Consider the following 23,191-nt stretch of genomic DNA (forward strand, 5'->3'; position numbering starts at 1 on the left):
ATGGGGGTAATGGGGAACCGGATGGATGCTCAGGGTGAGCGATTGGAGGGCCAAATGGGGGTAATGAGGGACGAAGCGAGGGGTACCGGTGAGGGGTTAGACAATAATTTTAAGGGATTAGACAAGAAATTTGGGAAATTAGACAATAGATTAGGGGAAATACAGGAGGGGTTAACGGGGGTAGAAAATAGAATGGCTGCCCAGGAGAATCAGATAGAGGGAGTGAAAAATGGGTTAGAGGGGTTAGAAAACAGTATGGAAGGCAAATTGAGGGACATGAGGGACCAAGCGGAAAGGGAAGTTAAACAAATGGGGCAGCAGATAGAGGGGGTCAGAATGGGAGTAGAAACTAAACTGGATGCTCACAGGGAGGAAATGGAGCAGATGAGGGTGGCATCTGGGCAGGAGATGCAAGTGATGGGAGAAGAGATCAGAAGAGGGGTGAGTGAGGAGGTCGGAGGAGTGCGCGAGGAGGTGAGGCACTGTAAGGAGCGCATGGAGAAGGAGGTGAGAAAAGGGACTGTAAAATTGCAAGGTGGTATAGAGGAGTTGACGCTGGGAGTAGAACAACTGACAGTGGGACAAAAGGAGTTGGGGGACCAGGTAAAGAAGAACACAGCGGTAATAGAGGGTTTAAAATCGACACAGAAGGAGATGAAAAAGGACGTAGGGGTAATTAAAAAAGAGTGTCAGACGGTACATGAGGACCTGATGAGGAAAATGGACAAGGTGGTAGAGGTGATGGAGGTTAAAGAGCGGGAGGTGCGGGAGCACATAGAAAAAAATTAAGTGGAGTTAGAGGAAGAACTTAAAGGGGCGCACGAGGAGATGAAGGAGGTGAAGCAGAAATTAGAAGAAGTGGAAGAAGGGGTGAGCGAAATTAAGAAGCGACGGAGAGAGGATAAGAAAGAGATAAAGGAGGAAGTAAAAGAATTGGTCCAAAGTCTGTGTTCGGATCGTGATGATGTGCTCATTAACCGGATGAGGGATTCGCAGGTGATGGAGGAGAAGCGAAGAGAAAGAGGACCCGGTGTAAGTGGTGACCAATATGGTCGTGCGTATGATGCGCCAGGTGATTTAATAAGCTTGGGGGTCGAGATAGACCCGGATGTTCGTGAGAGGCCAAGAGTGAGGTGTATGGCTGGTCCGGAGGGTATGGAACGAGAGGTGCGAGGTGTGGGTGAGCAAGGTTGTGGTGGTATGGAATGGGTAGCGGGTTGCGGAAGTGTGACCCATGCATCGACACCAACAGGGGTAGTTGTTAGAGGGACAGGGGAGGCACAAGAGCCCCTTGGGGGTAATGTACTGTGGGGGCCCGGCCGGTTCGGCCCCACGCTGACCCCGCAAGGGGCGACGCACGGGGTCCGGCAGGCGGGCAACGACTCGCATACAAGGTGGTCCCACAAGGTCCCACTCGCGCCGTATGACGGCAAGAGTGATCTACGCGCGTACCTGGCGCAGTTTGACTGTGTGTGTAAGGGCAACGGTTGGGGTGAGGACGAAGGTGGAGTACACCTGGTGGCCGCATTGCGCGGCGCGGCGGCGGAGGTGCTGACGGCATTACCAGCGGGTGCTCTCACCCTGCCAGCCCTCCGCGACGCCCTAATTAATCGATTCGGCATTGAACAGCAGAGCGAGCTTGTTAAAGCTCAGCTCGCGCTGCGAAAACGCAAGCCCCAGGAAGCCATCGGGGAACTTGCCCACGACATTCGCCGCGCAGTGGGGATCGCACATGCTAGAATGGCAGCGGATTCCCGGGAAAGCCTGGCGCTGGACCATTTTATCCAGGCCCTCCCGGATATTGAGCTCTGGCAACAGCTCGCCATGTGGCGCCCGCAGACTCTGAGCCAGGCGGCTGACGCTGCGGCCCGTTGGGAAGCAGCGAGGCCCCTGGCCCGGGGGAGCGAGCGTCACGCAATGGCGGTCCGCCAGGTGGGACCTCCGATGGAGGGCGGACCCCTTAGGGGGCCCGCCCCCGACGTGAGTCCTGACCTGGCGGGCATGGTCCGGAGGCTGGTGGACCAGTGCCTGGCGGGACCTGGACCATGGCAGGCGGCCCCGGAGGTGGCCCGCGGTGGACCACGAGCGGGTAATCCAATTCGGACCTTCAGGGGGGGAAACTTGGAATTCCGGAGACAAGCACCTTATCAGGTGAGGTGCTATACTTGCAACCGTCTGGGTCACCTGGCGCGGCACTGTCGAGCCACGCGCCGGGATGATCCCCGGCGGTTGAGGTCCTCAACTCCGCCCAGGGGGGAGCGGGTTAGCCGACCCCAGACACCCCCCCGCCAGACCCCGGGAAACTAGAAGGTGTCGGGCACGTAGGGCGGTGTTCGGCAGAAGAGGATGGAGGAGAGCCCTCATTGACGCGACAGGTCATTTATTGTGGCCAAATTGGAACCGGTAGCCTGACAATCAGATGCAAAATTGCCGGTGTGGGGGTAGACGCCGTAGTGGACACAGGAGCTAGCGCCACGATCATCAGCCCTGTGGTCCTTGATTCGAGCGCAGGTGGCTGGGATAAGATCCAGCGCCTGCAAAATTATAGTTTGCAACTTGCTACCGGGGTAACGGCCCCGATCATAGGGCGTGGTTCTGTGACCCTCAAGTTAGGGTCGGTAAGGAGGGAGATAGATGTTTGGGTGGCGGAGGTGTGCGACCCATGTTTAATAGGGTTGGATTTGTTGACTGCCAGCGGTTGTAAAATCGACTTGTGCCGGGGGATCCTGCAGGTGGGAGTAGAAGAGCTGCCATTAGGGGGAGTGAGCACGGCCGAGAGAGCGGAGCTGGAGGCTTCCGAGGCCGTGACCATCCCCCCAAGGGCCGAGGCGATAGTGCCGGCCCGGTGGGCAGCTCGCCCAACATGGCAGGAGTCCTGCGGCCTGGTCGAACCGGTGGCAGCGCAGTCCATACCGGGTTTAATCGTGGGCCGCACCCTTGTAAAAACGGACGGACCGGTAGTGGCCGTCTGAGTAATAAATATAAGTACAGAACCACGCACTATAGTAAGGGGCACGAGGGTAGCTGGCTGCACCCCAGTTGAGGAAGTCGCGACAGTGAGGGGCGAGAACGTCCAGCCGAGCCGGCCCCGGGGGGAGCCTTCAATAAGAAGTAGGAATTGGCCCGATCCCATTTGCGAGATGGTAAATCGTAGTAGCGTAGAGTTGGGAGGTACCCAGAGGGAGGCCTAACACAAACTGGTTGGGTCCCATTTGGACCTCTTCTCCCTGTCCACCGAGGATATTGGACGTACGGGCCTGGTGAAACATCAGATCCACACCGGTGAGGCCCGGCCTATTCGTCAGGCCGCCCGACGGCTCCCTTGGAGCAAGAGGGCGGAAGCTGACGAGCAGGTTGAAAAAATGCTCGACGCAGGCGTGATCGAGCCCTCGGGAAGTCCTTGGATGTCACCTGTTGTGCTGGTCAAAAAGAAGGATGGGACCACGCGGTTCTGCGTGGACTATCGCCAGCTAAACAACGTGACACTCAAGGACTCATATCCCCTGCCAAGGATTGATGACACCCTCGATGCCGTTGCGGGCTCAAATTGGTTCTCAACTTTGGACCTCAAGAGTGGGTATTGGCAGGTGGAGATGGATAGGGCAGGGAAGGAGAAAACGGCATTTTCCACAGGTAAGGGACTGTATCAGTTTACTGTGATGCCGTTTGGTTTGTGTAACGCCCCCGCCACCTTTGAAAGATTGATGGAGCATGTACTAGGCGGCATGCCATGGCAATCATGCCTGGTGTACCTGGATGACGTCCTAGTACATGCCAAAACGTTCCCCCAGGCAGTAGCTAATTTGGACCAGGTGTTCGGGTGCCTCAGACAGGCAGGGTTGAAGCTGAACCCGAGTAAGTGCACCTTGTTTGCCAAGGAGGTGGCCTATTTCGGCCACGTCATCGGTTGCGAGGGGGTAAAAACGGACCCAGACAAAATTAAAGCGGTAGAGGAGTGGCCCGCACCACGTACCATCAAAGAGGTGCGGGGATTTTTGGGACTCTGCTCCTACTACCGGCGCTTTGTGGCGAAATTTGCGGAGTTGGCCCGTCCCCTCCACCGGCTTACGGAGAAGGGGACGCGATTTAATTGGACACGGGAGTGCCACGAGGCCTTCCAAAAATTGAAGGGGTGTCTAACATCCGCACCCCTTCTAGCGTACCCCACTAGCAACGGGGCATTTACCCTGGACACGGATGCGAGCCAGGAAGGATTGGGCGCAGTTTTGTCTCAGACACAGGAGGGCGTGGAGAGAGTGATTGGTTACTATAGTCGGGCCTTAAGTAGGCCCGAGCGAAATTATTGTGTCACTCGCAAAGAGTTATTGGCTATGCTGGCTGCCATGAACCATTTCCACCCGTACTTGTACGGGCGGAAATTTTTGGTTAGAACTGACCATTCCTCCTTGCAATGGCTCCTTCGGTTCAAGGAACCAGAGGGCCAAATTGCAAGGTGGTTGGAAAAGTTGCAGCAGTACGATTTTGATGTGGCCCATAGGGCCGGGAAGGCGCATGGTAATGCGGACGCACTCTCTCGGCGTCCTTGTCTGGGGGAAAACTGCAAATTTTGTGCGAGACACGAGGAGAGGGAACAATTGGGCGATTCGGACCCGACCCTCGTTGTCCGGGCAACCCGGGTGAGAGGGCCAATTTTGCCACTAACCGCAGATGAGGAATTCGGAACTTTGGCATGGAGCACGGCCCAGCAGGAGGATCCTGTCCTGGGGCCAGTGTTCAATTGGGTCAAATTGGGGCAAAGACCTAATGGGGAAGAGGTCACCCCCCTCGGGGCACAGACCAAGGCGTATTGGGCTCAGTGGAAAACCCTGGAATTGAAGGATAACATCTTGTATCGCAAGTGGGTGGAGGTTCCCTCTGATAAAACTTCCTGGCTGGTGGTAGTCCCAAATAAATTTAAGACCGATATATTGCAACAGGTGCATGGTACCCGCCCCGGCGGCCATTTGGGCAGGACAAAGACGACATCGCAGGTACGCCGGAGGTTTTATTGGGTGAATATGGGGCGCGACATACAGGACTGGTGTCGGAGATGCGACGCCTGTACTGCCAAAAAGGGACCAGCACGGAGGATGAGGGCCCCCCTTCAATTACACCAGGTGGGGGCCCCCCTAGAGCGGGTGGCCATGGATATCCTAGGCCCACTACCCCGCACCCGCCTAGGTAATAAGTACATCCTCGTTGTGATGGACTACTTCACCAAGTGGCCGGAGGCCTACGCCCTCCCCAACCAAGAAGCAGGGGTGGTAGCGCAGGCCTTCGTGGAAGGATTTGTGTGCCGGCATGGGATTCCACAGGAGTTGCACACCGACCAGGGACGAAATTTTGAGAGCAAATTGCTAAAAGATGTGTGCAGTCTCCTGTCAATTCGGAAAACCAGAACAACGCCTTTAAGACCTCAATCTGACGGGATGGTGGAGAGATTCAACCGAACTCTAATCCAACAACTGGCACTGTTCACCGCCACCCGTCAGGATGACTGGGACGAACATCTCCCTTATTTGCTCATGGCCTACCGAACCAGCCAGCACGGGGCCACCGCATGCAGTCCAGCGTTGCTTATGTATGGGCGGGAGTTACGGGCTCCCGCCGACTTGCTATGCGGTCCCGTGCCAGACACAGTGGTTAACCCGCCGAGGGAGGGGTACGCACGTCACCTAGAGGAAGGCATGGAGCTAGTCCATGCCTTCGCCCGCCGCCAACTCCATCTGGCGGGGGAAAAGATGAAGCGCAGGTACGACCACCGGAGCCAGGGGAGTCAGTACACTCCGGGGATGAAGATTTGGTTCTTCAATCCCCGGAGGAGGAAGGGTAGGTGCCCGAAACTCACCTCTCCCTGGCAAGGCCCGGGGGTCGTCCTGTCGCAAGTCTGTGACGTGGTAGTAAAAATCAAAATGGGGCCACGAGCCCTCCCTCGGATCATCCACGCCGACTGGATAAGGCCTTACACCGGCGAGCAGGCGCCCCCGTGGATTGCCTCGGCTTTAGATGCCGAGGCGGGACCCAGTACCTCTGAATAAGGGGGGCTTATTAGTGCCAGAGGACTGGGGGATTGATGAGCGATGGGCCCGGTGGGTAAGGGTGGCATCCCTGCCACCCTTCCCATGTGGGGCAAAGGAGCTATAGTTTATGGGGTGTATGGCAGTGAAAACTAGCCCGGGTGGGTTAGGTTATATTGTTAGGGATCTAGAGATGACATTAGGTGACGTTAAGGTTAGATAGTGACTGATACCTGCAGTGGGGACGCAGGTAGTTTAGAGTGGATGATAATGACGAGGGAGCGCAATAGTTTAAAGGGACGACTGGGAAGCGCAAGTTTCAGTGGGGAGTAGTTAGATGAGATGATGCTGTGTGAGAACTGGACAGGTGTGTGGAGCAGTGTATGAGTAGTGAGTGTTGTGGATCAGCGCGAATGCGCTCGGGGAGAGAAGGGTGCAGGTGGCACCAGGTGTGAGAGCACAGGTGTGCAAGTGCAGGTGTGTGGAATACATGGAGTATTGGAATGAATGGTGTGGAGAGAGTTGGAGTAAGTGGTACGGAGTGGTGTGCATGGTGCGAAGGTGTGGATGGGGGAAGAGTGGACCCCTTTCACGAGTACCCGGGGCGGGTAGTGTAAGTGTTAGGTAGAGGGTATAGGTAAATTGTGGTTGGATATTGGCATTTGTGGTGCGATTGCAGAATGGTATTGTGGATGGGTGCATTAGTGTTGTGGAAATGGCTGGGCGTGTAGCCTGTTAGTGTGTGTAGTTGGTTTGGGCACTCCACCACTGTGAGGATGTCGGCCAGGTGAGGCCGCAGGTGGGCTCTGGGAGCCGTTAGTGTCAGTGGGGGCCTGAGGATCCCGGGTGTGGATCGGGCAGCCCGTGCCAGAGAGGGCACTGAGGGGGTGAGAGTGCGAGAGGGCCTTCCCCAGTTAGTTAGGTTAGGGTGAGGAGCAGGTAAGCTCGGGTGGCAACTGCAGTGGTGGAGGTGTGCAGGTGGGTAGACCTGCTGGGAGAGCTACACGTCGCAGCCCAGAAATTGTGCGAGGGCACCGGGAAATGAATCGGGGGAGTGAGACCCCAAATTGAGAGGCACCACAGTTTGGTCAATGGGAATTGGTTTTTAGAACCCATAGTGTAAGTTGGCCAATGGATTGGCAGGGAAAGACCCCGGGTAATGTAAAGTTGTTAAAGTCATTTAGGAAATAGTTAGGATTGATGAACCCGTCGCACCATACGCAGCCACTTACCTGTGGTGATGATGACTCCACACCTGTGTTTTCTTTGTTCTGTGTTGCAGGAAATGAGAATTGCTGTGAGGATTGGTGAGACGCATCACGACGTGGATGAGACATTGGGGTGATTCCATCTCTCCCTCCTTAGGAGGGACTGATGATGAATTGGTGATGGCAAATTTGGATGTTGAATTGGAGATGGCAAATTTTGATGAGAGTTGGAAATGGCAAATTTGATTGGTTAGGAGGGAGAGACGACGAATTTGGTTTATGGGAGGAACGGGGAAGACAGTAGGGACGTTGTGGATTTGTAAAGTAGATGTTTATGGGTAGTGTTGTGTTTTGTGGATACAGTAAGGGGTAAGTGAGGGGCAATGTAGGTTACCTGGTGGGGGGGGGGGGGGCGTACGGTAGGAACGTACCTGTCTCACCTGGTTCCCATGTGCCCCCAGTGTGCATTACCTTGTATTGCGTGCACTTTTGCGCCCTTACCACCTTACTCACTTGTCTGCTTCTTTTGTCTCCCACCTCCGAGGATCTGGCTTTGGGGCAGAGAGAGAGGAGAGAGAGGTGCTGGCTCCGCAGTTGTGGGCCTGTACTTTCGCTGCTTGCTGCCTGGATCGATACACCATATGGACCGCAATTTTTGTGGCCGCCCACCATGGACCGCAGTCTTTTGCGGCCAAGCACCACCCGTTGATGGACCTATGGGTCAACGTGGCACCTATGCCATACAGGTGAACCACTTTTAGTTGGCCCCCTGACGGCCACAATACAGAAATGGACGCGGTTGGCGCCTTTCTTTATTTTTGAAAGAAGCCAGAAGGCCAAGTGCACTTCAGGAAGGCAAGACCAGCGGCAGAACATCGGCCGGCTGCGACACCACCGGTGACGTTGAACACTTTATTGGTGCACCGGATGGTGCTGACTGTACATGAATGGGGTGGTGCTTTTGGTGCTTGGATGGGGTGCTCTGCACATTATTAAAGGCCCTAAGGCCACAGGGCACTCGTGGGTTGGTGTATCGATGCTGGCATGCGTGCTCTCTCTATGCATAACATCTGCATGTGTTCCTCCAAAAACAGTGTTGGATCGTAGTGTAAATATCAGTGTAGTCTTGTGTAAATAATGCTCCCTACCGGCTGTATGTTTAGTTTGAGGATTCTTTCCGCGATTCGGTTATCCTGTGGGTGTGTTTCTGTGAGGAGAAGGGTGCAACGTCGCAGGGGGACATATTTACTCATTTGTGAACATCTGTAAAACTGTCGCACTCAGGGTTGAGTTAATAGTAGAGGGAACTACATCTGAGTGCCACACTAACGTAGGTAAAAATTTATCGGGTCGGGACGCCCCGAGGTAGAGAAGGGTGCAATGTTGCGGATATGGGATTTGGCCTCCATCCATATCCGCTTGTAAATATTCCCCTATTTCCCCAATACTCCCCAACTATCCCCAATCCCCCATTCCCTAGTCCCATTGTCTGTAAACAACACTCTGTAGCCCCGACCTTCCCCTTTTTCCCCCATTAAATGTCGCACCCAGGTTCACCGCATCTCACGTAGACAACTATAGGACATCTTGCTAGTTATTCTTAGTCTATGTCAGTTAAGGACTCGTTTCCATTAATTCTGACTCTTCGTTGCACCAGAATGTGATTGTATGGCACCGTTAGCAAGTTTAGGACCTCCCAATACCTCCCCGCATCTCTTCCTCATGGAACAACAACACCAACAACAACAACAGCGGCGGCGGCGCAGCGGCGGCGCGGGGAGTGTGCGTCCTCACTCCGGCTTGGTTAGCCGCCATTGAACATGTGCTCCGACGGGGTTACCACGCAGGGGCTCACTGTCAGCTCCTCGTCAAGGGCGGAGCCCGGTAACCCCCCACACCCAATAAGAAGCGGCGGACCGATTCCATCTGGGGCGGAGCTAACGAGCCGAGGGCGTGTCACTCCCCGCTGGACATGCGCTGGAAGACGGAGGTGACGTCAGATGCGCCTCAGCTTGAAGAGAAACGGACGCCACCTCCAGCGCGACGATACCTACCCGCATCTCTGGACCGGACCAGGTCGATTCTGCCCCTGAGCCAAGGTGCACCTTGAGCTATCGACTGCCTGCCCTTCCTTGCCATCAATCCCTGTGTGAGTCAGTCTTGTACCGTTTGTCTGTGGTCTGTCGGGAATAAGATAAGACTGTGTATAAGTGCCCATCTTGCTGTGCTGTACCTCTTGCCGTGTAATCTAACTGTTCTGCATAACCAATATTATATCCTCCTCCGGAGGTCTTGAGAACTGTACCCCTTGTGTCGTTGCCTTAATCCCAGCCGTTGTGTCCTTTCCTTCATTGATTTAGCGTAGCGCGATTCGGCCAACGTTCGAGTGTAATTGGGTAACTTGTGCGAACACGGCGGCCATTCCGCTCGGTCAAGCAACATCTAAGTCGTGTCCGTAACAATATATATATGTGTGTGTATGTGTATGTGTGTGTGTGTGTGTGTGTGTGTGTGTGTGTGTGTGTGTGTGTTTGTTTGTGTGTATGTGTGTGTAGTGTATATATATATGTGTGTATGTGTATGTGTGTGTATATATATGTGTGTATGTGTATGTGTGTGTATATATATATATATATATTGTTACCGTCCGCGGATAAGATGTTGTTTGCCGAGCGGAGGCGCCGCGGCCGAACAGTTTTTCCCCGACTAAACCCGATTCCCCAAACGTTGGCCAGATCGCGCCACAGCTACTCAATGAGGGAAAAGACAAAGACGACATGGATGTGAGGAAGAAGCAGACAAAAAGGTTGGAAATACGAATCTAATTTATTTGCTATTTACAGGCTCAAAATAACCAAGGAGAAGGAAAGATAAGAAAATAATATACAGAAGCTTTTTAGAGACACAGTGAAAATTACTAATACTAGCTTATACAAACTTAATTAAATACCCAGGACAGAACAAACAGAACAAACTCACGTACACGAATGGGGAAATTGCAGGCAGGATTGGCTGGAAGGAGGTGTGTGGCTGCAGCTTGATCCTGCACGGGACGTCGGGCTGGACCTCGACGGCCGCTGATGCCACCGATCCTGTCGTGTGCGCGGGATCACGGGTCGGAGCTGCTTGGTGGAGCCGACGCGCTGGTGGGGGGTCTGGCGTGACGGGTTCTCTCCTCTCTCTCTTTCCTGGTCCAACCACTCTTCACCACCGACAACTCAACGCAACCAATGCAACCACTCAACGCAACCACTGACCACCACTGATGACCAACCCAGCTCTTTCCAAAACCACACAACTCAGCTCTGCTCTTGTCATGGACCTCTCTTGTCATGGACCTCTCTTGTCATGGACCTCCCTACTCATGGACCTCTATTGTCATGGACCTCTCTACGCAGCTTTGCTCTGACGACTCCCTTCCTTATCACTCTTGCGCCCGCGCTTTTATAACGCCTCCGGCGATTAAGCCGCCGGCCTTCAGGACACGCCCATCGGTGTGCTCACCTCGGCCATGGTTGGTCGCGCGACCCTCTGGCTCCGCCCTTGATGACGACGGGCGGGCACGCCTTTCTTCCCCGACCCAAGCACATGTTCAATGGCGGCTTTGGAGGGGATGTAATTGGCAAATTGAGGCTTGGCCATGACGAAAGGGGAAATGGAGGTTTTTGGGAATGGGAATGAAGGGAATCTATCTATTTCACTTGGTGCAATGGAGTGTCATTTTAATGGAAGACAAGGCCTTACCCTAAAACACATAATAAAGATATAAGCTACTGAACAAGGGTTTTATAGTGTCCTTCAATGGATGCTTTATGGAATTAACTACCGGAACGCCCTTTGACCTTTACACAACACTGGAGGCAGGAGGGGCCAGACTCAAGCAATAATAATAATACACACAATAAAAAAAATACAGTCCTCATATCCGCAACACTGCACCCTCCTCCTCTTAGGCATGGCCCGGGCCTACAACTTTAATTTAGTGTGACACGTAGGTGTAGTTCCCTCTACTTTTAACCTGACCCTGAGTGCGACAGTTTTAAAACATAGATAAATATGTCCCGCTGCTCCATTGCACCCTGCCTAACAGACTCACGCCCACAGCTAACCGAATTGCAGAATGGTCTTCAAACTACACACTGACGGTGGGGAGCATTATTTACAGTGACGCTATTTTATTTACAAAACGCAACCCAGGACCTGTGATTGTTCTTTCTGGGGGGGAGACAGTCTGCTCTGCATCGACGCACCATGAAAGCACCCAAAACGCACCAACACACCCTCAAGCACCAATCGGTGCACAGTCATCACTGTCCATCAAAATAAAACCAACAACCCCTAACCCTGCAGGTGGTCTCTTGCTCTTCGGCTCCCTCTGCTGGCTATTTGCTTTCTTCTAGATGTTGTCATTTTCTTTTGCTGGCGGCCTATTTGTATCAAAATAAAATGCACCCAACGTGTCCATTTCTTTTTATTTATGGCCCACAGGGGCCGACTAGTGTGGTTCACCTGTGGGGCATTGGTGCCCTGTGATCAAGGTCCGCCAGCAAGATTTCGGGCCCTCATGGCCGGTTCCAACAGAGGGGCCATGCCCCAACCCATGGGGTCCATAAGTGGTGCTCGGCCACAGATGGGTGGTCCATAATGTGGTGCATCGATGCAGACAGCTGGTTCTGGGAGTTCCGGGCGCACAATGGCGGACTCACGCACGCTCCCCTCGGTGCCCAGTGGCGCTCAGGTCATGTGGGAGACAAAAGGAGGACAAGACAGATGAGCGAGGGGTAAGGTCACAAGGGTACACATCAAACAAGGCAATGCAAGGCGAAGTGCGTACGGAGAGCGAAGTGAGAAAGCTCGTCCCTACCGTACGTCACCCCCCCTGTCACCTACACTACCCTTGCCCTTACCCCATATTTACAAAAATCTACACATTTACAAATTCGTCACTACTGTCGCGTCTTCCCCATATTTCCCCTACACCAAATTCGTCTTCACTCCCTCTACTTCAAAATTTGCCATCACCCAATTCATCATCAATCCTCATAAGGAGGCAGAGATGGAACATCAAGCACAATGTCACACCCACGTCATGATGCGTCTCACATTCCAAACATTTGCATCAAAAATAATAAAACATGGCATGGTGTGGAGTTACGTCACCTCAGGTGAGTGGATGTAGATGGTGCGAGGAGACTTCAATCCTAACTATCCTCTAAATGACTTGAACACACTTTACACTACCCGGGGTCTTTCCCTGCCAATCCATTGGCCAACTTACACTATGCGTTCTAAAAACCAATTCCCATTGACCAAACTGTGGTGCTTCTCAATTTGGGGTCTCACTCCCCCGATTCATCTCCCGGTGCCCTTGCACAATTTCTGGGCTGGGGCGTGTAGCTCTCCCAGCAGGTTTACCCACCTGCACACCTCCACCACTGCAGTTGCCACCCGAGCTTACCTAGCTCCTCACCTAACCTATCTAACTGGGGAAGGCCCCTCCTGGCTCTGTCACCCCACTCGGTGCGCTCTGGCACTGGGCTACCCGGGTCCGTCCTCCAGATCCTCGGGCCCCATTCACAACAACTCTACCGGCTCCCAGAGCCCACCTGCGGCCTCACCTGGCCGACATCCTCACAGTGGTGGAGTGCCCAAACCAACTACACACACTAACAGGCTACACGCCCAGCCATTTCCACAACACTAATGCACCCATCCAAATACCATTCTTTCACCCGCACCACAGATGCCAATATCCAACCACAATTTACCTATACCCTCTACCTAACACTTACACTACCCTTCCCAGGTATTCATGATGGGGGTCCATCCTTCCCCCATTCACACCTTCGCACCATCCACTCCACTCCATAGTTTCCACCATACTCACTCCACGACCATCCATTCCAATACTCCATATATTCCACACTCCATGTATTTCACACAACCATTTTCCATTCACCTGTTGTTGCACACCTGTGCAATCACACCTGGTGCCACCTGCACCCTCCTTCCTTCCTGAACCATTTGGTCAACACAACGCACCATCACCTTCACTCACTCAAACACTGCTCCATACACCTGTCCAGTTGCACACCTGTGCAATCACACCTGTTCCTCACACACTTTTCACAATACACTTCTATACACCTCCAACACTCACACGGCATCATCTAATCTACCTGTTGCCCTGCTAACTTAGTGCTCCCCGTCTTCCCTTTAAACTAAGCACATACCACGTCGTTATCATCCCAACTACCCTCTCTATGTCCCCAGCTACCTGTCCAATGTAGCTACCTAACCTTACCGTTACCTAAAGTCATCTTCTAGGTCCCTACACATTATCCAAACCCTCCCTCGGCGAGCTTACGCTGCCATAAACCCCATAAAACTAGTGCTCCTTTGCCCCTGCTGTGAGGGATGACAGAGTTGCCATCCCACCACATCGGGCATCTCCCACTACCAATTTTGCACATCAAATTTCAGCCAATCAAATTTTTTGCCAATCACTACCAATCATCTGCCAATCATTACTGCCAATCATCAAATTTTGCCTTTTTCTAATTTTGGGTCCAAAACACTAACGTCATCACCCATCTACTTACTAGATCCTCTCGGTGCGCCAATTCACTTCTAAAGCTCGGCTTCGCACAGCCGAGCAATGAATGCGGGTTGTTTGGTGCCGGCGGCTGGATGCGTCCGACACTCGGTGCAGGGAAGGACGCTTACCCGGGCCGAGATCCCACGTACCACCTCGGCCCGGAGCCATGCAATGGCCCGATCTCGACCTGCCGGAACGCCTCAACAAAAAGGGGTCGCCATGATGACCCTTCCTATCGGGCTGCCCGCTCCGCCTAGTGGAGCACGGACGTGGCCGTTCAAAGCGAGGCCCAGCGTGGATCGCGTACGGCGGTCCTTTGAACCCGCCGTGGTTCGGATCCCCGCTGGTCCTCGCGGCACGCGAAGCTGCTCGGCGCGCACCGAGGGCCCGATTCGGCTAAATGTCGTTCTAACCGCTAACCCGGTTACCGTCGATGCTTCACCTGCATGCTCACACGCATACGCTACCCCTTTCACCCTCACCGAGCTCGGTGCTCCAACGCCGCCCATACACCCCGCATACTTCGCTATTGCACTCGTTCTTTCGCTCACCGACTTGGTCACACACCTGACCACCTCACACCTTTGCACACACTCGTTGTTCGCACACCTCACCAACACACCTCTTCGCGCCCCCTTCTCGGTCACCTCCTCTGTGACAATCACAGGTGTGCTCTCACTCGCACACCCAACCACATGCCTCACTACCAACTCAAGTGTGCATTCCCACACACGCTCTACCATTCCAGGTGTGCATCCTTCCATTCCAGGTGTACATCCTCTCTCACCTGTCACAACCAACTCACGCTCCGTGTCACTCTCACTACTTTCACCACCACTCTTGACAGCGCACTCACCCTTACTCTCGACAGCGCACTCTTTCCTCATGCACCTGTCTGTTACACACCTTTCTTGCGCACACTCTTGCGCACACTCTCCCGTTACTTCCTCCGTAACACTCACCACAGGTGTACATTCTCCCTTACTTTTGACAGCGCACTCTTTCCTCATGCACCTGTCCGTTACACACCTTTCTCGCGCACACTCTCCCGTTACTTCCTCCGTAACACTCACCACAGGTGTGCATTCTCCCTTACTTTTGACAGCGCACTCTTTCCCCATGCACCTGTCCATTACACACCTTTCTCGCGCATCCTCTTGCGCACACTCTCCCGTTACACCCTTCGTAACACTCACCACAGGTGTGCATTCTCCCTTACTTTTGACAGCGCACTCTTTCCTCATGCACCTGTCCGTCACACACCTTTCTCACGCATCCTCTTGCGCACACTCTCTCATTACTTCCTCCATAACACTCACCACACCGCGCTTCCATGTGCCCCCTCGCACACGCGCTACGACCGACTCACTCTCGACAGCACACTCACTCCTCGGCGCGCACCTTTTCCTCACACACCCCAGAGTCGGACATTCTCGCACACCTCCTCCTTCGCACACCATACTTGTCGCACACTTCACCACCGGCTTCTCACGAACACCCGGATCCAAATCAACCCCCAAGCCGACTGAAGCTCCCCTCACATCATATACATTTTCACGTATATCGCCACTCACCTCGGCACCTCGTCTCCGCACCTCCTTCGCCACCTGCAAACTCTTTATTTGGTTAGTGAGCACACCATTATGAGTTGAGCACCGACCTTGTACATATTCCATCACCTCCTCCTGTATTTCTCTCTCTTAGTTTCGGTCCGTCTCTTCTTAATTTCACTCACCCCCTCTTCCACTTCCTCTAACTTTTGCTTCACCTCTTTTATTTCCCGGTGCGTCTCCTCTATCTCGTCCTCTAAGGCTACCTTGACCGTTTCTATGTGCGTCCTCACCTCCCGGTCCTTCGTCTCCATTACTTGTCACCTCATCCAACCTCGTTGTCAGTCCCTCACGTACCATCTGACATTGCCTCTGTGTCGCTATCAAGTCATTTTTAATGTCGTTTTGTGTCGCTTTTAACCCTCCTAGTACCGCAGTGTTCCTTTGAACCTGCTCCACTAACTCCGTCTGTCCCACCGTCAGCTGTTCCACATCCTCCGTCAGGTCCTCTATGCCCCCTTGTAACTTAGCCGTATTATTCCTCACTTCTTTCTCCATCCGCTTTTCACCTCGCTTTACCTCCTCGCGTAGCCCCGAAACCTCCTCACTTACGCCTCGTCGTATCTCCTCCATCTCTTTTGTAGATGCCACCCTCATCTGTCCCAATTCATCCCTCTGAGCATCCAATTTGGTTTCTACCCCGATTTTCACCTCCTCTATCTGCTCTCCCATTTGTTTAATTTCTCGGGCGGATTGCTCCCCTATTTCCCGCAATTTGCCTTCCATTCTATCTTCTAGCCCCCTTAACCCATTTTTCACCCCTTCTATCCCATTGTCTAACCCCTCAAATTTCTTGTTTAACCCCTTAAAATTATTGTCTAACTCCTCAAATTTCTTGTCTAATCTCTCACCGGTACCCCTCGCTTCATCCCTCATTGCCCCCATACTGTTTTTCAAACCTCCAATTTGGTCTCCCATTTGGCCCTCCAATCGCTCACCCTGAGCCCTCGTCTCGTCCCTCTGCAGGTTGAGGGATGCCTGCATTTGTGCCATAAATTGCTCCATGAAGGCCTGCATTTGGGCCATCCCTCCCACTTGTGCAGCGGGTGCGGCCGCCGTAGCCATGTGCGAGGTGCCATTTTGCGCACCTGAAGCCTCGTGCGCGAGGACGCCATTTTGCGCGCCTGAAACCTCCTCAACCACATTGCCAATGTTCTCCTCCTCTCTTTCATCCACATACATTTCCCCGAGGTCCTGGGTCGATTCTACCCCATCTATCTCTCCCACCGACATCCCGTCGCCTTGACCAGCCATGGCGCGATTTCAAAATTCGGGTTTTTCTTTAAAAACAAAACAATTTCCAGCAGCTTGTAATTTTGAGCGCATTAAGCACACTTCGGGTCCGACCCCGCTCCCGACACCAATTGTTACCATCCGCGGATAAGATGTTGTTTGCCGAGCGGAGGCACCGCGGCCGAACAGTTTTTCCCCGACTAAACCCGATTCCCCAAACGTTGGCCAGATCGCGCCACAGCTACTCAATGAGGGAAAAGACAAAGACGACACGGATGTGAAGAAGAAGCAGACAAAAAGGTTGGAAATACGAATATAATTTATTTGCTATTTACAGGCTCAAAATAACCAAGGAGAAGGAAAGATAAGAAAATAATATACAGAAGCTTTTTAGAGACACAGTGAAAATTACTAATACTAGCTTATACAAACTCAATTAAATACCCAGGACAGAACAAACAGAACAAACTCACGTACACGAATGGGGAAATTGGCTGGAAGGTGTGTGGCTGGAGCTTGATCCCGCACGGGACGTCGGGCTGGACCTCGACGGCCACTGATGCCACCGATCCTGTCGTGTGCGCGGGATCACGGGTCGGAGCTGCTTGGTGGAGCCGACGCGCTGGTGGGGGGTCTGGCGTGACGGGTTCTCTCCTCTCTCTCTTTCCTGGTCCAACCACTCTTCACCACCGACAACTCAACGCAACCAACGCAACCACTCAACGCAACCACTGACCACCACTGACGACCAACCCAGCTCTTTCCAAAACCACACAACTCAACTCTGCTCTTGTCATGGACCTCCCTACTCATGGACCTCTCTTGTCATGGACCTCTCTACGCAGCTTTGCTCTGACGACTCCCTTCCTTATCACTCTTGCACCCGCGCTTTTATAACGCCTCCGGCGATTAAGCCGCCGGCCTTCAGGACACGCCCATCGGTGTGCTCACCTCGGCCATGGTTGGTCGCGCGACCCTCTGGCTCCGACCTTGATGACAACGGGCGGGCACGCCTTTCTTCCCCGACCCAAGCACATGTTCAATGGCGGCTTTGGAGGGGATGTAATTGGCAAATTGAGGCTTGGCCATGACGAAAGGGGAAATGGAGGTTTTTGGGAATGGGAATGAAGGGAATCTATCTATTTCACTTGGTGCAATGGAGTGTCATTTTAATGGAAGACAAGGCCTTACCCTAAAACACATAATAAATATATAAGCTACTGAACAAGGGTTTTATAGTGTCCTTCAATGGATGCTTTATGGAATTAACTACCGGAACGCCCTTTGACCTTTACACAACACTAGAGGCAGGAGGGGCCAGACTCAAGCAATAATAATAATACACACAATCAAATAAATACAGTCCTCATATCCGCAACAATATATATACTATATATATATATATATATATATATATATATATATATATATATATATATATATATATATATATATATAGATATATATATATAGATATATATATATATATATATATATATATATATATATATATATGTGTGTGTGTGTGTGTATGTGTGTGTGTGTGTGTTTGTTTGTGGGTATGTGTGTATATATATATATATATATGTTTGTATGTGTGTGTGTGTATATATATATATACTAGCTGAGGTACCCGGCCTCGCCCGGGTTGAATAAGAATAATACAAATATATGATGAAAAGAACATGTATATTTTAGAGCAATATCACAGTACATTTCCTACATGACGTTTTTTCAATTTTCAATTGCTTACAACCTCTGGGTATACAACATTTCTGGTTTTCTTACTTGGTGCCAAGACATAAAGATTGCTTGGTTTTCCAACCCTCGAGCAGCCCAAGTACAGCTGGCCATGGGCAAACACTTGTTCTGTGAAGTTCAGGCCTACAACCTTCATTGATTGCCCTTGCGCCAGAAATATGTCTTGAAATATTCCTGAAATAAGTTGTTGACCTTTTGGCCTATGTTAACCTCAAAAATAATTGGTGGTTTAATTCAGTGATCTGATATGCAAATCCTCTTCAAATTTCAAGTCAATTCGATGAAAATTGACGATTTTAGAAATTTAGCCCATATTGATATTGTTGCGGATATGAGGATTGTGTTTTTTTATTGTGTTGTATTGTAGTAAATTGTTGTGAATTATTGCTTAAGTCTGGACCCTCCTTACTCCAGTGTTGTATAAAGGTCAAAGGGCGTTCCCGTAGTTAATTCCATAAAGCATACACGTTAGCCAATCATAGATTTCCCCCTGGTTGATAGTTATATCTTTATTATGTGTATTAGGGTAAGGCCTCGTCTTCCATTAAGATGACACTCCATTGCACCAAGTGAAATAGAGTAGATTCCTTTCACTTTCCCCTTTCATCATTGCCAAGCCTCGATTGCCATTTACATCCCCTCCAAAACCACCATTGAACATGTGCTCGGGTCGGGGAAGAAAGGCGTGCCCGCCCGTCGTCATCAAGGGCGGAGCCAGAGGGTCGCGCGACCAACCAGGGCCGAGGTGAGCACACCGATGGGCGTGTCCTGAAGGCCGGCGGCTTGATCGCCGGAGGCGCTATAAAAGCGTGCGCGCAAGGTACTGCGTAAAAAGATCATCCAGAAAGATCATCCAGAGAGATCATCCAAAAAGATCATCCAGCAGCGATTCTTGTCCAAGAGAAGATCATCCAGCAGCGATTCTTGTCCAAGAGAAGATCATCCAGCAGCGAGTCTTGTCCAAAAGAGATCGTCCAGGGAAGCACAAAGCCTGCTATTCGTCGCCTTGCTCGCCAAAGTTGGACCAAGCAAGAGAGTTGGGCAAGAAGCAAGCACGTTGTTCAGTTGTGTGGTTGGACCAGACGAGTCCTGGCAAAGCATGCGACGTCCCCAGAGCAGCCGCAGCCACAGCAGCAACGACAGCAGCGTGGGGCCTTGACGGCAGTTCCGGAGCAGGGCAGTGAAGGAACGGCGGCGGTCAAACGCGCCGATCGTGCTGCAGTACCATTGGACCTTCCTCTCCCTCCAGCCATGCACCTCCTGCCTCTCCATCCTTCTTGTGTACGTGAGTTTGTTTTGTTTGTTCTGTCCTTGGGTTAATTAAGTTTGTATAAGCTAGCATTGCACTGTGTCTAATATCTTCTGTAAATTATTTTCTTCTCTTTCCTTCTTCCTTGGTTATTTTGAGCCTGTAAATAGCAAATAAATTATATTAGTATTTCCAACCTTTTTGTCTGCTTCTTCTTCACATCCGTGTCGCCTTAGTCTTTTCCCTATTGAATATCTGTGGCGCGATCCGGCCAACGTTCGGGAATCGGGTTAGTCGGGGTAACTGTACGGCCGCGGGGCCATCCGCTCGGCAAACACAACATCTTATCCGCGGTCCGTAACAATTGGTGTCAGGAGTGTCGGATTCGGACCTGGGACTAAATTTATTTAGCCCAAATTTTGGAACACCAATTGTACAATTGGCCGTAACAATTGGTGTCAGGAGTGGGATTCGGACCTGGGACTAAATTTATTTAGCCCAAATTTTGGAACACCAATTGTACAATTGGCAGTAACAATTGGTGTCGGGAGCGGGGTCGGACCCGAAGCGCGCTTAACGTGCTCAAAATTACGAGCTGCCAAAATTTGTGTTGTTTTAAAGAAAAACCCGAATTTTGAAATCGCGCCATGGCTGGTCAAGGCGACGGGATGTCGGTGGGAGAGATAGACGGGGTAGAATCGACCCAGGACCTGGGGGAAATGTATGTGGAGGAGGGCAATGAGGAGGTGGTTGAGGAGGTTTCAGGCGCGCAAAATGGCGCCTTTGCGCACGCGGTTGCAGCGGCACCAAATTTAGCGGCGCCCGTGACCATAGTATTGGTGGATTCGAACCTTTTGCTACAAATGGAGGTCCTCATGTTAAAAATGGGTGAGCGAATGAGGGCTGATAGAAAAAAAAAAGGAAAACAGAATAATGAACGGAATGAGGGCCGATAGGGAGGAAATGGCGAGGGACAGAGTCGCATATAAGGTAAGGGAAGCGGAGAGGGACAGAGACCGCAGGTTGGGCGAGCAGGTCCCAGGGGTGCACGAGGAGGTAACGCGGGTTGAGAAGCGCTGGTTGAGCGAGGCGGAGGAAAGCGCGGGTACAATGACGGGGGTAGAAATCGCGACCCGGGGTTTGGAAAAGCCGGCGACCGATGAGGTAGAGGGAATTTTATTAAAGCCAACGGTCGTCGAGGTGAGTAAAGAAAAAGTGGTAGTGGGCATTGAAATTGAAGAGACCGGGGACTTAGAAAACCACTCGCGGCGGGAGGAAGGAATGGAAACTGTACAAAGTCCGTGCTCACATCACGATGCTATGCTTAATCCTTATAAAGATTTGCAGGTGTTGGTGCAGGGAGGAAGAAGAACCCCGAAGGTGAGACGGGCTGCATGTGGTGCCGGGAGATTTTGTAAAAGGGGGTTTGGCGCGAAGAGAATAGTCGCGCGATTGGGGTCAATATGGCACCCGGGCGTTGGTGAAGGGTCACGTGTGGAAAAAAAGTGTGCGTCAAGGGGTGAGCGTGTTACGAAGCACGAGTGTCAAACCGAGTGCGAGCGAGAATGCACGTCGGGGTGTACGGAGTGTGACACAGGGAGTGAGAGCAATACTAAGTGTGCGTCAAGGGGTGAGCGTGTTACGAAGCGCGAGTGTGATACCGAGTGCGAGCGAGAATGCACGTCGGGGTGTACGGAGTGTGACACAGGGAGTGAGAGCAATACGGAGTGTACGTGCGAGGGTGAGTGTGACACGGAGAGTAAGGTGGTGGTGGAACGTGTGCGAGGAAGCACACCTGAGTTGGTCGTGGCGCAGGTGTGGGAGAGCCCATCTGAGCGCGCTAGTGGGTGGATGCAAGAGAGCACGACCATGGTGAGTGGTACGGAGTATGTACCGAGTGGGGAGAGTGCGCAAGACGGTGCACGAGGTGTGTTAAGGGAGTGTGCGAACGGCGAGTGTGCGCGAGAGGTGTGGTGTGTAACAGGGAGTGCGTTGGTGGAATGTACGGACGGCGTTGGAACGCCGGGTTTTGTGAGTGTCAAAAGGGTCGCGTGTGCGTGTGGGCATGCGAGTAAAGCATCGACATTGGACGGGTTAGCGTTTAGGGCGACGGATAGCCGATGCGAGCACTCGGGGCGCGGTGCGCTTTGTTGGATGCAAGGCCCGGCGCGGATCGATGCTGCGTCGCTTCTCTTTGAAGCGTCGTTGCCGATTCGGGCTTGGCCCCGCCCTGCACGGTCGAGTCCGGGCCTTGTCGGGCGAGGCGACCGGTCCGGTTCAAGGGCGAGTGGGAGGAAGCGGAACGGTGCCCCCTCGTGGGGACGGGGTTCCGCCTGGGCGAGCTTCAGCCATCGGGCCCGGGACCGCAAGGTACCGAGCCGCGATGATGCGTGGAACCTCGGCCCGAACATGCCTCCTCCCCAGAGTCGTGAATGCCGGACGGATCCAACCAAGGCGACCAAAAGACTCGAATTCATTGTTCGGCTTTGCGAAGCCGGGTTTTAATGATGTGACGACGCACCGAGGCTCAGATAAAGCGGACTGTGATGATGATGATGAGGATAGTGTTTTGGCCCCGAAATTAGAAAAACAAAATTTGATGATTGGCAGAGTGAGGATTGGCAGACGATTGGTAGTGATTGGCAAATTTTTGATTGGTTGAATTTGGACGAGTAAAATTTATAGTGGGAGATGCCCGATGTGGTGGGATGGCAACTCTGTCATCCCTCACAGCGGGGCAAAGGAGCACTAGTGTTATGGGGTTTGGCAGTGAAAACTAGCCCGGGAGGGTTAGGATATAATGATAGGGATCTAGAGAAGATGACAATAGGTAACGTTAAGATTAGGTAGTGACAATGATACCTGTAGTGGGGACGCAGGTAGGTTAGTGTGGATGATAATGACGTGGTATGTGCTTAGTTTAAAGGGAAGACGGGGAGCACTAAGTTAGCAGGGCAACAGGTAGTTCAGATGATGCCGTGTGTGTGGGTAAAAGGTGTGATTGCACAGGTGTGCAACTGGACAGGTGTATGGAGCAGTGTATGAGTGAGTGATGGTGATGTGTATTGTGTTGACCAAATGGTCCAGGAAGGAAGGAGGGTGCAGGTGGCACCAGGTGTGATTGCACAGGTGTGCAACAACAGGTGTATGGAGAATGGTCGTGTGAAATACATGGAGTGTGGAATACATGGAGTGTAGAATATATGGAGTATTGGGATGGATGGTCGTGGAGTGAGTATGGTGGAAACTATGGAGTGGAGTGGATGGTGCGAAGGTGTGAATGGGGGAAGGATGGACCCCCATCACGAATACCCGGGGAGGGTAGTGTAAGTGTTAGGTAGAGGGTATAGGTAAATTGTGGTTGGATATTGGCATCTGTGGTGCGGGTGAAAGAATGGTATTTGGATGGGTGCATTAGTGTTGTGGAAATGGCTGGGCGTGTAGCCTGTTAGTGTGTGTGTAGTTAAATGGGCACTCCACCACTGTGAGGATGTCGGCCAGGTGAGGCCGCAGGT

Source organism: Myxine glutinosa, chromosome 10 (genome assembly GCF_964187855.1).
Source record: "Myxine glutinosa chromosome 10, kmMyxGlut1.1, whole genome shotgun sequence".
In the NCBI taxonomy this organism is placed as follows: domain Eukaryota; kingdom Metazoa; phylum Chordata; class Myxini; order Myxiniformes; family Myxinidae; genus Myxine; species Myxine glutinosa.